This window comes from Phoenix dactylifera, unplaced genomic scaffold (assembly GCF_009389715.1).
Source record: "Phoenix dactylifera cultivar Barhee BC4 unplaced genomic scaffold, palm_55x_up_171113_PBpolish2nd_filt_p 000220F, whole genome shotgun sequence".
Classification (NCBI taxonomy): domain Eukaryota; kingdom Viridiplantae; phylum Streptophyta; class Magnoliopsida; order Arecales; family Arecaceae; genus Phoenix; species Phoenix dactylifera.
The window spans coordinates 398,916-412,575 of record NW_024067729.1 but is presented as its reverse complement, the minus strand read 5'-3'; positions in this window follow the sequence as shown (position 1 = coordinate 412,575).

Genomic DNA, 13,660 nt, shown 5'->3' with positions numbered 1-13,660 from the left:
AAGTGAGCTTGCTTGTGATCCTTCCCCTTAATAATACATCCTATAAAAGCTTGACAATGATTTTTGAATTATCAATATTGAAATGAGGAATGTTTGACCAAATTTCGAATGCCTATGGAATAGGCTCTGAAAATATCTCTATGAAGAGTCCAAGGGAGGGTAACCATCCTCCGGAAAGTCAAACAATTCGTCATCTAACTTTGATAGATTCATGTTTTCACTTATTAGGCACTAGGTTTGCTATATGTGACCTTGAAGTGTATTATTAGTTTGAGTAGCATTCACATGTATCTCTAGAGCTTACAAAGCATTGCATATGCTTGACAAGTTAAATCATTTAAGCTATAGTGTTGAAATCAAATCATGCTTGCATTACAAATTCAATCTACTTGCTAGGATCATACAAGCACAAGGCATTCCTTAAAAAGTTGAACCTATCTTTACAAAGGGGCTTTGTAAAGATATCGGCCAATTGATTTTCAGTGCACATACTCAATCAATACATCATTTTTCAGCACATGATCCCTTATAAAGTGATGCCTAATCTCTATGTGTTTTGATTTAGAGTGTTGGACAGGATTTTTTGTTAAATTAATTGCACTTGTATTATCACATCTAATTGGAATGTTGTCCATTTTGATACCAAAATCTTCAAGTTGTTGCTTAATCCAAAGAACTTGGGCACAACAGCTTCCGGCTGCAATGTACTCAGCCTCAGCTGTGGACAAGGCAACTGAATTCTGTTTCTTGCTAAACCAAGAAACCAAGTAGCACCCAGAATTGACAGGGTGCCACTTGTGCTTTTTCTGTCGAGTTTTGCACCCGGCAAAATCAGCATCGAAATAGCAATTAAATTTAAATCAGATTGTTTAGAATACCATAAGCCTGCATTAGATGTCCCTACTAGATATTTGAATATTCTTTTAACAGCTTGCAAGTGTGATTCCTTAGGACATGCTTGGTATCTAGCACACATGCAACACTGAATAATATGTCTGGTCTACTAGCAGTAAGGTAAGTAAAGACCCCTATCATACCTCTGTACAATTTGCAGTCTACGCTTTTACCTTTTTCATCTTTGTCAAGCTTGCAACTTGAGCCCATGGGTGTGCTGATTTCCTTTGCATCCTTCATCTTGAACTTCTCCAATATTTCCTTGATGTATTTGGACTGACTGATGAAGATGCCTTCCTCTGATTGTTTTATTTGTAGCCCAAGGAAGAAGTTTAGCTCACCCATCATGCTCATTTCAAATCTCTCTGCATAAGCTTAGCAAACTCTTGACAAGATTATCATTAGTAGCACCAAAATTATATCATCCACATAAATTTGCACAATCAATAAGTCATTCCCTTTTCTTTTAATGAAGAGTGTTTTGTCTACATTTCCTCTTTTAAATTATTTTCAATTAGAAAATTACTTAATCTTTCCATACCATGCCTAGGGGCTTACTTAAGTCCATACAATGCTTTATGCAATTTTAAAGACATAATCTGAATGTAAGTGGTTTCCAAACCTGGAGGTTGTTCTAACATAAACTTCCTCCATTATATAACCCATTTAAAATACACTTTTTACATCCATTTGATAGAGTTTGAAATCCATGAGCATGCATATGCCAAAAGTAGTCTAATAGCCTCTAACCTAGCAACAGGAGCGAAGGTTTCATCAAAATCTATGCCTTCTTCCTGATTGTAGCCTTTGGCTACCAACCTAGCTTTGTTTCTTATTACTACTCCATCTTCATCTAGTTTATTTCTATATACCCACTTGGTGCCTATAATTGAAACATAGGGGGTCTTTTCATTAGAGTCCAAACTTGATTTCTTTTCAAATTGGTTTAATTCCTCTTGCATGCATTTATCCAATTTTCATCTTTTTCGACTTCCTCTAGTGATTTAGGCTCTATTTGTGAAACGAATGCAAGATAATTACTAGTATTTCTTAAAGAGATCTTTGTCCTTACCCCTTATGAAGGGTCACCAAGGATTAGATCCCTTGGATGACCATGTGCATACCTCCATTCCTTAGGAAGATCTTGATTTTTCGCTGGGGGTGATCTTCTTCATCTTGCTGAATTGTACCTTCCTTTGATTTCATCCTCATGTTGTTTGTCTTGTATGGAGAATTCCTTCATTCTGTCTTCAAGTACCTGCATCACCATCTTCTTCCTTTCTAGAAGAATCTCCATTAGCTTCATCAAAACAACATGAATGGATTCTTCAACAACGAGAGTTCTCTTGTTGAAGACCTGTATGCTCTACTAGATGAGGAATAACCTAAAAAGATCCCCCTCATCTGATTTAGCACAAACTTACTTAGATTGTCCTTTCCATTGTTTAAAATAAAGCAGCGACAACCGAAAACATGAAAATACTTATATTGGGCTTCTTATTTTTCAACAACTCATAAGGTGTTTCTTCAAGATAGAATCTACTAAGCACGGTTTAAAATGTGGCAGACCAGTATTGATTGCTTCAGCCCAAAAATACTTTGGTAGATTCCGATTCGCACAACATGGTACGGGCCATATCTGCTAGTGTGCGATTCTTCCTTTCTACCACCCCATTTTGTTGGGGTGTCCTAGGGGCCGAAAAATTGTGATTGATACCGTTTTCTACACAAATTTTCAAAATGCTGATTTCAAACCCGGTACCATGATCACTCCTAATTGCTTTCAGTTTAATTAAGTTCTTCGAAGTCCTATTATGAAACTTGATAAAAGCGGAAAAGGACTCATCTTTGTGGGCAAGGAATGAAACCCATGTAAAACGTGAAAAGTCATCAACAATTACAAAGACCAAACTTCTACCCCTAGACTAGCAGTTCTAGTGGGTCCAATATAAATCCATGTGAATTAGTTCTAAGGGTTTTGATGTTGAGACTATGTTCTTAGATTTGAAAGAGTTTCTTGTTGTTTCCCTAGTTGACATGCAGCACAAATTCTTGTTCTTTTCAAAGTCTATTTTTGGTAGTCCTTTGACTAGATCTTTTGTAATCAATTTAGAAATTAAATCCATGCTAGCATGCCCTAACCTACGATGCCATAACACAGTCTCATGACCTGCCATCCGTGACACCGACAAGACATTGGCCATCCTTCATGGTGAGATCATCAAGGTCTACCATGTAACATTCCAAGCCTATGTCCCATAAGTATGATCTCATTGTCAATGGACTACTAATTATGCATAGGAAATTCAAATGACACTTTGAAGCCCTTGTCACAAAATTAACTTATACTTAATAAATTATGTTTAATCCATTAACTAACAATACATTGTCAATAAATGAGGAGGGTGATATGGAGATTTTACCAACGCCAATGATTTGACCTTTAGCATTGGTCTCCAAATGTGACTACTCCTCCTTCTTTTGATTTCAAGGGTGACGAAAAGACTCTTGTCACCGTCATATGCCTTGAGCAACCGCTATCTAGATACCACATTCTCTTTTGCTTCCGGCTGCAAGCATACCTGCAAAATATCATGTGAAGCTCTTAGGTACCCACGTTTCTTGGGTCCTTCTTGGTTAGTGTAGTTGGTTCCCTTAGGCACCCACATTTTGGTTGTGTTTTTACCCTTTACAAGTGTATTTTATTAGTTTGAATCTTCTTTGTATGCAAGAATAAGCTTTATGTCCACTTTTCCCACAATAAAAGCATGTAGGTTTTTCAGTTTTGACATCTTTTGCTTTACAAAAAAGTTCTTAATATTTTGTTGTTTGCCAGTTTGTATCCTAATCCGCTTTATTAAAAACAGCTCTTTGATTGGATAGAATAAGATTTAATTTTTCCGAGCTATATGTAAATTTCTGCACAATGGTTTATACTTGTGTAGCTCATCTTAAGGTCCAAATTTCTTTAGCTAATTCTCCTTATCATTTTTAAGGAATTCAACATTTGTGCAAGTGAAGTATTACTATTGAGTAGGAATTTGACTCTTAGACTTAATTCCTTAATGAGTGTTTTTGCCGTTTCATTTTCAATGCTAAGTTTTGAATTTTTATCCTTTAGGTCAATGATGCTATCATTTTCATAGCTCTCCTTTTCAATCAATAGGTTTTTAAGGTATCCTTTAGTTTTTGATTGAGGCCTTTAGTTCTTTATTTTTTGTTCCTAACATACTACAATCATCCATGAGTTCTTGGAAAGCTTCATATAATTCTTCTAAAGTAAAATCTGTAGTTGATCTTTGACATACCTCATCATGTCGAATGCCATGAATCTGTAGTTGGCGGTCCTCTTCCTTCTCTTCCTCGGAGGAGGATGTGTCACTATCATCCCAAGTCGCTTCAACGCCTTCTTCTTCTTCTTTCCATAGTGCTTCTTCTGTTGAGGGGCATTCGGAGCGGATGTGTCCCGGTCTCTTGCAATCATAACTATGATTGGGTCTCTTTCTTTTCCTTTTTCCTTTTTCCAATCATTTCTCCTCCAAACTTCTTTCTTGGGAAGGTCTTCTTTCTTCTTATGAATTTTTTGAACTTCCTTACTATTAAGCCAAGTCTTCATCTTCACTTTCTTCTTCACTTTCACTACTTTCTTCTTCACAAACACTTGAAGTAGCCTTGAGGGCGATTGTCTTCTTCTTTGGTACATCTTCTTCATGTTGCTTCATTGTGAGCTCATGGCGTCATCAATGAGCCCAATAGTTCTTCAAGTGTCAAGTGTTGAGGTCTTTGGCTTCTACGATCGCCGTGACCTTCGCTTCCCAAACTTTTGGCAAGGGCCTGAGAATTTTTCTCACAAGTTCTGAGTTAGTGTAAGATTTATCCAAATTCTTTAGACCATTTATTATATCAGTGAAGCGTGTGAACATGCATGAAATAGTTTCGTTGGGTTCCATCTTAAACAACTCATATTTGTGAACTAGAATGTTCATTTTAGACTCTTTGACTTGATTAGTACCCTCGTGGGTAACTTCAAGCCTATCCCATATTTCTTGGCGGAACTACAGGTGGAGACTCTATTAAACTCATTTACATCTAGAGCACAAAACAATGAATTCATGGCTCTAGTATTGAGTTGAACCATCTTACAATCATTTTCATCCCAATCCCCTCAGGTTTGGAAACCTGAACGCCATTAACTATGTGAGATGGTTCGTATGGTCCTTTGACTATAACCCTCCACAAGGCATAATCTTGTGCTTGAATAAAGATTCTCATCTAGTCTTCCAATAGGAATAATTGTCCCATTGAAGAGTGGAGGCTATTGGTAGCCTGCCCCTCAGCAGGAACATTGTTGAAGGGTGTTACCATCTTGATCTTTGGCAAAGACGGTTAGGTCTTCAAGAATACACAGAGCACCTGCTCTGATACCACTTGTTGCCCAGAGATGGTCACCCAAGAGGGGGGTGAATTGGTGTTTTTAAAAACTTTTTGTCTAATTAAACAAAACACACAAGTGTATGTGCAGAAATAAAATTAAAGTTGTAAGCACAGTCAATCGCAAACGCAAAGGTTTATAGTGGTTCGGAGCTTCCACTGCTCCCTACATCCACTCTCCAAACATCTTTGGGAATTTCCACTATAACAGCGATTACAGTCCGGTAGTTTTTGGAGTGAACTACCCAACTTGTTGTTTTACCCCCGGGCTAACAACGAACCCTACAATCCTCCAATTTAACCTAGGCTTGGGACGCCTATCCCTTGTTCCAAGTCTCTTGACTGGAACAAGCACAATACTCAAGTGTTTTACAAGGATTTAAAAGCTCTTATGAAAGCAAATAAAACAATGAGAACAACAAAACCGGAAGAACTCTCTTTGCCGTTGAAAAACGTGGATGATGGTGGTTCTCGATGTGGATCACGTTGGCTTGAATGCGAGCTTTGATTGCCGAGTGGGAGTGAGTAGATGAGCACAAAATCAGATGAAGAAGACTGAATGCACTTGATTTCTCCTCTTGGAAGCACTAACTCCCTGAACCTCCTTCTCTTTCTACTCTCTTGAATGATCTTGTGTTTGGTTGGTGAGAATAGTTTAAAGGCACTTAAAAGCTCCTTTTATACTCCTACAAGCAAATAGATCCGTAGACACAAAAATATAACCGTTTGAAATTCAAACAAACCTGCAAAAGTGTGTCAGTCGCGTCCCAGGCGTTCCGGAGACGTCTCCGCTTGAACGAGGGACGTCTCGGCTGTATAAAAATCTTTTGACGATGTTGGAGTCGACTCGGCGCTTTCTGGGGACGACTCCGAAGAAGAACAGCTCGATTTCTTGTTTTTCTGTTTTTCTGAGAGAGTCGGCTCGGCGCTTACGGGGACGTCTCGGGATGTTTGTGCTTTATGCCGTGGGGACGACTCCGCGACGTCGGGGACGACTCCAACGTTTTCTCAACGAAAAAACAAGTCCTCTGAAATCTCTGAGAGAGTCGACTCCGCGTCCTTCGGAGACGACTCGGGCGCATCCCTGAAATCGGCCTTTCTGCCGTCTCTGAGAGAGTCGACTCCGGAAAGCCGGGAGTCGACTCCGACCCTGCGAGACGCCTCGGCAGGTGCGGAGACGTCTCCAGACGTGCCAGTTTCTCCTCTACGTGCCAGAGACGTCTCTGGAACAAACCGGAGACGTCTCGGCTGCCCCTGATCCATTTTCTTCATCTCAAAAAATTTCAATAAATCCTTGAAAAATATGGGAACATGCCTTGACAATTCTTAACAATATTCTTAGTTAAACACCTGAAATGCTCAATGAATTGTTAATATAAAGGAAATTATACTCTAGTGTTTTGTATTCATCAAAATCCATTAGGGGGTCAACACAATGAAAAAGACTTAGCACAATTGAATGCTAACGCTATGAACTTTCTATATTGTGCTATCCATGAACTATATTTCATAATATTTCTGCATGCTTGTCTGCTAAAGAAATCTGGGATACTTTAACAATTATTTATGATAAACTCAGATTAGCTCACATGTGCTCAATTGCGTACTAACAATGAGATTGCAGAATCCTCCACATTAGCCGAGTCGACTCCAAGTATTTCAGAGTCGACTCCCAAGTTAGCCGAGTCGACTCCATCAAGGCCCGAGTCGACTCTGAGGCAGATTAGTTCAAAAAACAAAGAGTTCCGTGATGGAAACAAGGATCCATTCCCAAACACCGAAAGATTCAAAAGCTTCCTAAAGACAAAGAAGAAGAGGAAGCAAGAAGAAAGGAAGAAAGAGATAAAAAGCAAGAAAGCCTTGACCAAGGAAGAGTCAAGCAAGAAATGAAAGCTAGGAGCAACAATGATCATATTAGCTCAAATGAACTACAAGAGGTAACTAACTATGTTTTATGGCACTAGAAGATAAAGTAGAATCTGAATCTAATTTTATACCAAATGAATTTCATGAAGAATATTCTTATGATGAACTATTAAATGCTTTTTATGATTTGTATGGTGAATGTAGAAAATTAGCTATCAAAAATAAAAATCTTAAAAGCTAAATCTCGAAATCTCAAAAGAAAGAAATTCTATTGCTGAAATATATGACAAACTAAATTCTGAAAATGAAAGTTTAAGGTTAATTTGATTCAGAAAAATCAGAATTTAATTAAAGAAAATCAAAACTTAAGTGAAGAAATTAACCAATCAAAATCTCTTATTAACAAATTCACTGTAAGTTCAGAGCGATTAAAATGATGTTTGAAAGCCAATATGTTGGTTATGATAAACCAAAACTTGGCTTGACTCCTTTACTTAACAATAAATCTCTAGAGAAAAAGGTTATCAATGCATCAAGCAAACCATTAAATAAGATAACTTATTTCAAACATGAAAGAATGGACATAACAACTTTACCTATCGTTCTAACATAATTAAATCAAGTGGTAAAGTTATTACAATTAAACAAATTTGGATCCAAAAGGAACCATATGTCCTAACTCTCGAGGACCCAAGCAAGCTTGGGTTCCCAAAATGAAATATGAGGATGTAGATAAAGGTGTGCCAAGATACCCATGAAACAAATAGAACTTTCATACAATGGGTGCTCTAGACATGTGTTAAAGAATTGAATTTAAAATGTAATTAAGAAGAATGATTTAAATGAAAGAAATAATGATATAAGTAATTCTTGCATCCTCTCGTATTGAAATTACTTTATTAGTTGATTAAAACATAACTTGCAAGTATTAATCATTTTTGTGATATAAGTGATATTTTTGGTATGAAAAGAAAATATATCCAAATCACTCCATCTTTCTATGTTATACTTTACTTATTGTTGGATAAGTTGCTAAATGATTAATCAATTTATTAAGAATAACTCTATGAATTCTCTATATGCTCGATTGAGAGTTTTTATCCATGGCATTATTTTTATTGATCATAGACATAATAATGTGTACTTGGTATGCTTTTGAATATAAGCACTATGAATACCAAGATTAAAGAAACCATCTTTGGCCTATAAAATCAACTCATGCTAGTATGTACTTAATCTCAAAAGACCTTGCCATTGGCTTACTTAGATTATCTTCTAAAAGGTCAAAGTTAGCTATGTATGTTAACTAAGGAAACAAACAAGAATCAATTTCTAAATCTAAGGATGTTGTTTCCATCACTAAGTTTTCAAAAGCTTACATTGGTTTTGTTCTTGGCAAATAAAATTGAAGTATTTTCTGTATTTGCTAAATCTTGTAAAAGTGGTTCAAATGAAAAAGGTTTCCAAACTGTGAAGATAAAGAGTATCATGGCACAGTGTTGAAAACCAAAATCCTAATAAAGTTTATACAGAAAATAATATTAAATTCAATTATTCAGCACCAAGGACACCTTGAGTAAATGGTGTTAATGGAACTCTTGAAGAAATAAAAAAGATAATGGTGTATGATAGTCATCTACTTAAATGATTTTTGTTAAAAGCTATCATCACTGCTTGTCATACATATGATCTCTATTATATCTATTTTTGATGAAACTCCTTTTGATCTTCTGAAAATAGAAAATGAACTATTGCATATCTTTCATATTTTTCAGTCGTACATGTTATGCTTGATATGTTCTTATGAAATAATGCCAAATCTGATAAAGATATTTTATCTTTGGATATCATTCATCAAGCAATGCATATAGAACATTCATGAAAAGATTCTAGTTGTAGAAATATAAATTCATTTATTCTTTATGAGACTAATGATTTATTATCAAGATACTAAAATTAAATTATATATGTATATGGTTAATCTTTTACATATAACAATCTGAAAACTTGTTAATAATTAGAACCAAATTGAGTTTTTCAGAAATGCACTTAATGAAGTAAAATTGATGATTACTAAAAGACTAAATCAAGAAAAGATGAAATAGATCTTGATGAAATTCTTGCATGATTAGAAGTAAAGATCACCATTATCATTTGCTTGCTCTATGAGCTTTATATTCTATCAAATGAATGTGTAGAATGCACTCCTAGGTGCTTATTTTATTAAAGAAGATATATGTTAAATAACCACCATATTTGAAAACACTCATTACAAATATGATAAGCAATATATGATTGGAACAAGCATCAAAAGCATGATATAAAAGCTTGAGTAACCTTTTTGATAGAAAGTAATAGTGATAAATCTATGCATCAAAAAGAAGAATTTGTGATATCTTATTTGCTCAAAGTATACATTGATGACATCATTTTTGGTTCTACAAATGAAGATCTATATGAAGATTTTACTAAGCTCATGCAAGGTGAGTTTGAAATATGTATGATGAATGAATTAATATTTTCTCTCGAACTCCAAATTATGACAAACAAGAAAGGAGATCTTCATTGACCAAAGTTTGTCCACAAGAAAACTCTTATAGAAGATTGGCATGAAGAAGGTATGTTATGACCCCATCTTGTAGAATTTGAAAAGGATGAGCAAAGTAGATCTATTGTTTTAAAGCTGTATTGAAGCATGATAGAATAATTATTTTATCATACAGCTAGTAGACAGATTGTATGCTCATTATGTGCCCTTGTGCAAGACTTCAATCTAACTTTAATGAATCATATTTTATTGATAACAAATAAATCATAATCTGAATTTTGATAGAAACAACTGTTTAAGATAAGTTGATTAAAACTTAGCTAGCGTGTCTTATTGATAATTATCTTAAGCAAATAAAATCTAAACTAAATTGATTTTGAAAATAAGAAATTGATTTGACTTAATAAATCTTCCTATTGCTCACATGCTTGTCCTTGAACCATCTTGGTTAATGAAACTATCTCTTTAGTTCAAGTGATATGTGCTTGCTTATATTTAGGCAATCTCTTGAGTAAAGTGACTCAATATTCAACTATTGTCATATCTTATATTGAGTCACCTAGTTAAAAATATGTTGGATGAATGGTTTGTATCTTGAAGAAACTAACGACTTTCCTTCAAGAAAGAAAAGAATTTTGTTAATAATGCAGGATCCTTGAGCAAGAAAGTGAGAAATTTCAACTTGAAGGATATCTCCATGTAAGATACAATAAACATTCACATGCAAACAAGAGAGAGGACCTTCTTCAGCCAAAAGTTCATACATAAGAAATCTAGTAGGTATTTGACTGAAGAATACAGAATGAATTGGTAATTCTAGATACCTCTCTCATAAATTAATTGAGCAAAGTCATAACTTAAATCTTATTATGGCATGATTAAAGTCCTTAATTATTAATTTTTGATATCATGTCTATATATGTATTGATTGACTTATACTTTTAGAAATTGTTTCATGGTTTGCCCAAACTAAAATATATCTTTGCCTATGTCATAATCATGAAATACACAAGTTATGCTTAAAATTTTGATTTAAAATAACTTGTGAGAAATTATAAACCTTGAGCATAATGAAAATGTTGTTTGCATGATATACATCTATATGATACATAAGATTATTTCTTTATTCTGCTCTTTCATGTAAATTACTTGAGAATAACAAACAGAGAGAGAGATAAAGAAAAGAAAATGGATATTATTCAAGAGAAGTAAAATCTAAGTAAAGGCAAAATACTCCAATCTTAAGGAAAAGCAAAACAAGCATAATATATTCGGCACATTTGGAAGGGATAAAATTCGTAATTAATTACACTTAAATAGGGAGAGTTTGAAGTGAACTTTTAACATTTCTATATTGCTCATCATAGGGATGGTGCCAATGGGGAGGCTAGTAGTAGTACCCGGCACTATTTGACCCAACTATTCGTGTAGGGTATATTAGGGACGGCACAAGAGGGAGGCTAGTGGTAGTACCTCGTGCCCCTTCCAACTCCACCGGATAGGGAGCAAATAGAGTATAGAGCATAAGAAAGTAAAAATGAAAGACAAAGTAAATGAAATTATATAAGAAGAATCAAGTCAAATTTTTTAATCACTTGAAACACACTATAAGGATGAAATCAATGCAAGATTATATTTAAATAGGAGGAGTTTATTTGAAAAGAATTGATTTTGATCCTTGACATGCTTGTTCTTAATATTTTAATGCATGACTTAACACATAATAATTTTGCATGTGGCATAATGTCTTGAATTATGGGTTCTCTATATTTTGTAATGCTCCATGCTTAGATAATTTGATTGAATGTTTGAAATACTACATAAAATTTTTGTTTGGTATTATTGAAAAGAAATTTCAGATTTGTCATTGTCATTCACAATCTGAAAGTTGAATAATCTGTAAAAAGGAGAAGAGAAGTATATCTTTATATAGGCAAAATGAATTGAGTTTGTTTTATCCTTCAACTTGCCTAACCATGGTATATAATGTTCTAATTTATACCAAAACTCAATATTAAATACAAAGATTCTGAAAGTGCTCTAATGTTATTGAAATATGTGTTTTCAATCTTAGTGATTTAAGATGAGCTACAATGTGGAAGATACATATCTCAAATTACAATTTTGAAAGCCTTCTTGGAAATTCTTATAAAAATTCAGAATCTGATTTTGTATAAAGCTTAAACTTAACTTAAAAATGCTTATATCGTTAATCTTTGTAACCTTAGTTATATGCTTTAATGATCGCGTCATTTAGGAGAATAACTCAATATGATTTCTAAATGAAAATTTTAACATAAGAAAATAGAATTAATTTTGACGCCTTGGTTGATTTCTCGATACGCATCCGAAACAATATTTTTTTCTTATCGTTAAAATGTACTAATATTGGTCTAAATGATGTGTCTTTCAATGATCTTGATTGCAAACAAATAATTTAAATATATGATTTTATTTTGATATTAAAAAGATTTATTATGTTTCATGTATACATTACTGTGAATCTATGAGTAAGAAATTAGATCTATAAACACTCACTTGAATGATCTTCTATATCCCTTTCTGCATGATTGTTGCTTCCATCACTAAAAGAAAGAGCTATTATTAAAAGAGTGAATGATCTTAAGTCTAGAAACATTTCAGCTCACTCAAATGATTCTTAAAAGAAAGAAAATATAAATGCTTTTGAAAGAAATTGAGCTTCAAATGAATCATTTTCTGATTAATATTTCAGTACATTTTCTCAAAAATTAAGAGGAAGCATAACTTATTCTTGAAAGATTAAAAAGAGTGATTGCTATAAATTTGAATAATTCTAGATCATCTACATTCTCGATATCATAGAATTTCAGTTTTATTCACGCTTGTCATTAAAATCTGAATTCAACAAAAGAAAGAATGATAAAGAGGAATGCATCTTTTGAAGGGGAGCTTTAGATATTCAGTATCTTATCCTAAAAATTACTTTAATTTGATGCTTACCTTGATTTTTATGGATTGATTTTTATATTGCAAGACTTGCTTTAATTATATAATAAGTTTATACCTTGAGATGAGTTCTATGAAGGTTGTCTTATCTCAAACATTGAGTCTTATGAAATAAGCTGAAACTTATAGAAAATATTTTTTTTTGAGATTGACAATTTTATTGAACATTATCTTCAAATTCTAAACTCTTAATGGAATGATCAATTGAGGGGGAGAAAGAAAATCTCAGAGGAGAGATCTTATGGAACTTAATCGTATAAATCTATAACTAAAGGAGAGAGAAAGAATACTAAATGAAAGTGATCTAATACTCTCCAATATGTATCATCTGAAATTTAAATCTGAAATCTTTATGATACACCTTGAGGCTTGTTATTTGGTTAATATATCTTATGCATAAATTATGAACCAAATTGCAATTCAAACAGTTGATCTTAAGAGCTCTAACTTACTGAAAAGGGGGAGATAATGTGTTGAATCTCTTGAGTATCTCTAAGATATATCATAAATTGCATGAATTCATGTTTTGGCATGTATGCCACAATATTTTTACACCATAAAAGAACTTTGCAATCATACTTAGTATAATTGCTTTTATACTCTGAAAATTAGTTAAATTGCTCTCAAGTTGCTAAAATACTTAATATATTGGGCAAAAGATCTTAAATGAACAAGCTTCATACTTATTATTGAAGAGAGGTTAGATTTCCATTCGTGCTTTCCTTGAATATCATTTGTGATACTTCTTGAATTAACCTAAGAAAGATCCACCTACACTTGAGTTGAAAACTATCCTTGGAATCACATTCGATGTGTTCTCCTTTGAAATTATCCTAATTAGCTTTGATCTATGCTCATTAATCTTTTTTATTGCCTTGAGTTATATGATCATATTCTTGCAATAATTAGACAGGCAAATCAGAGTACTATAAG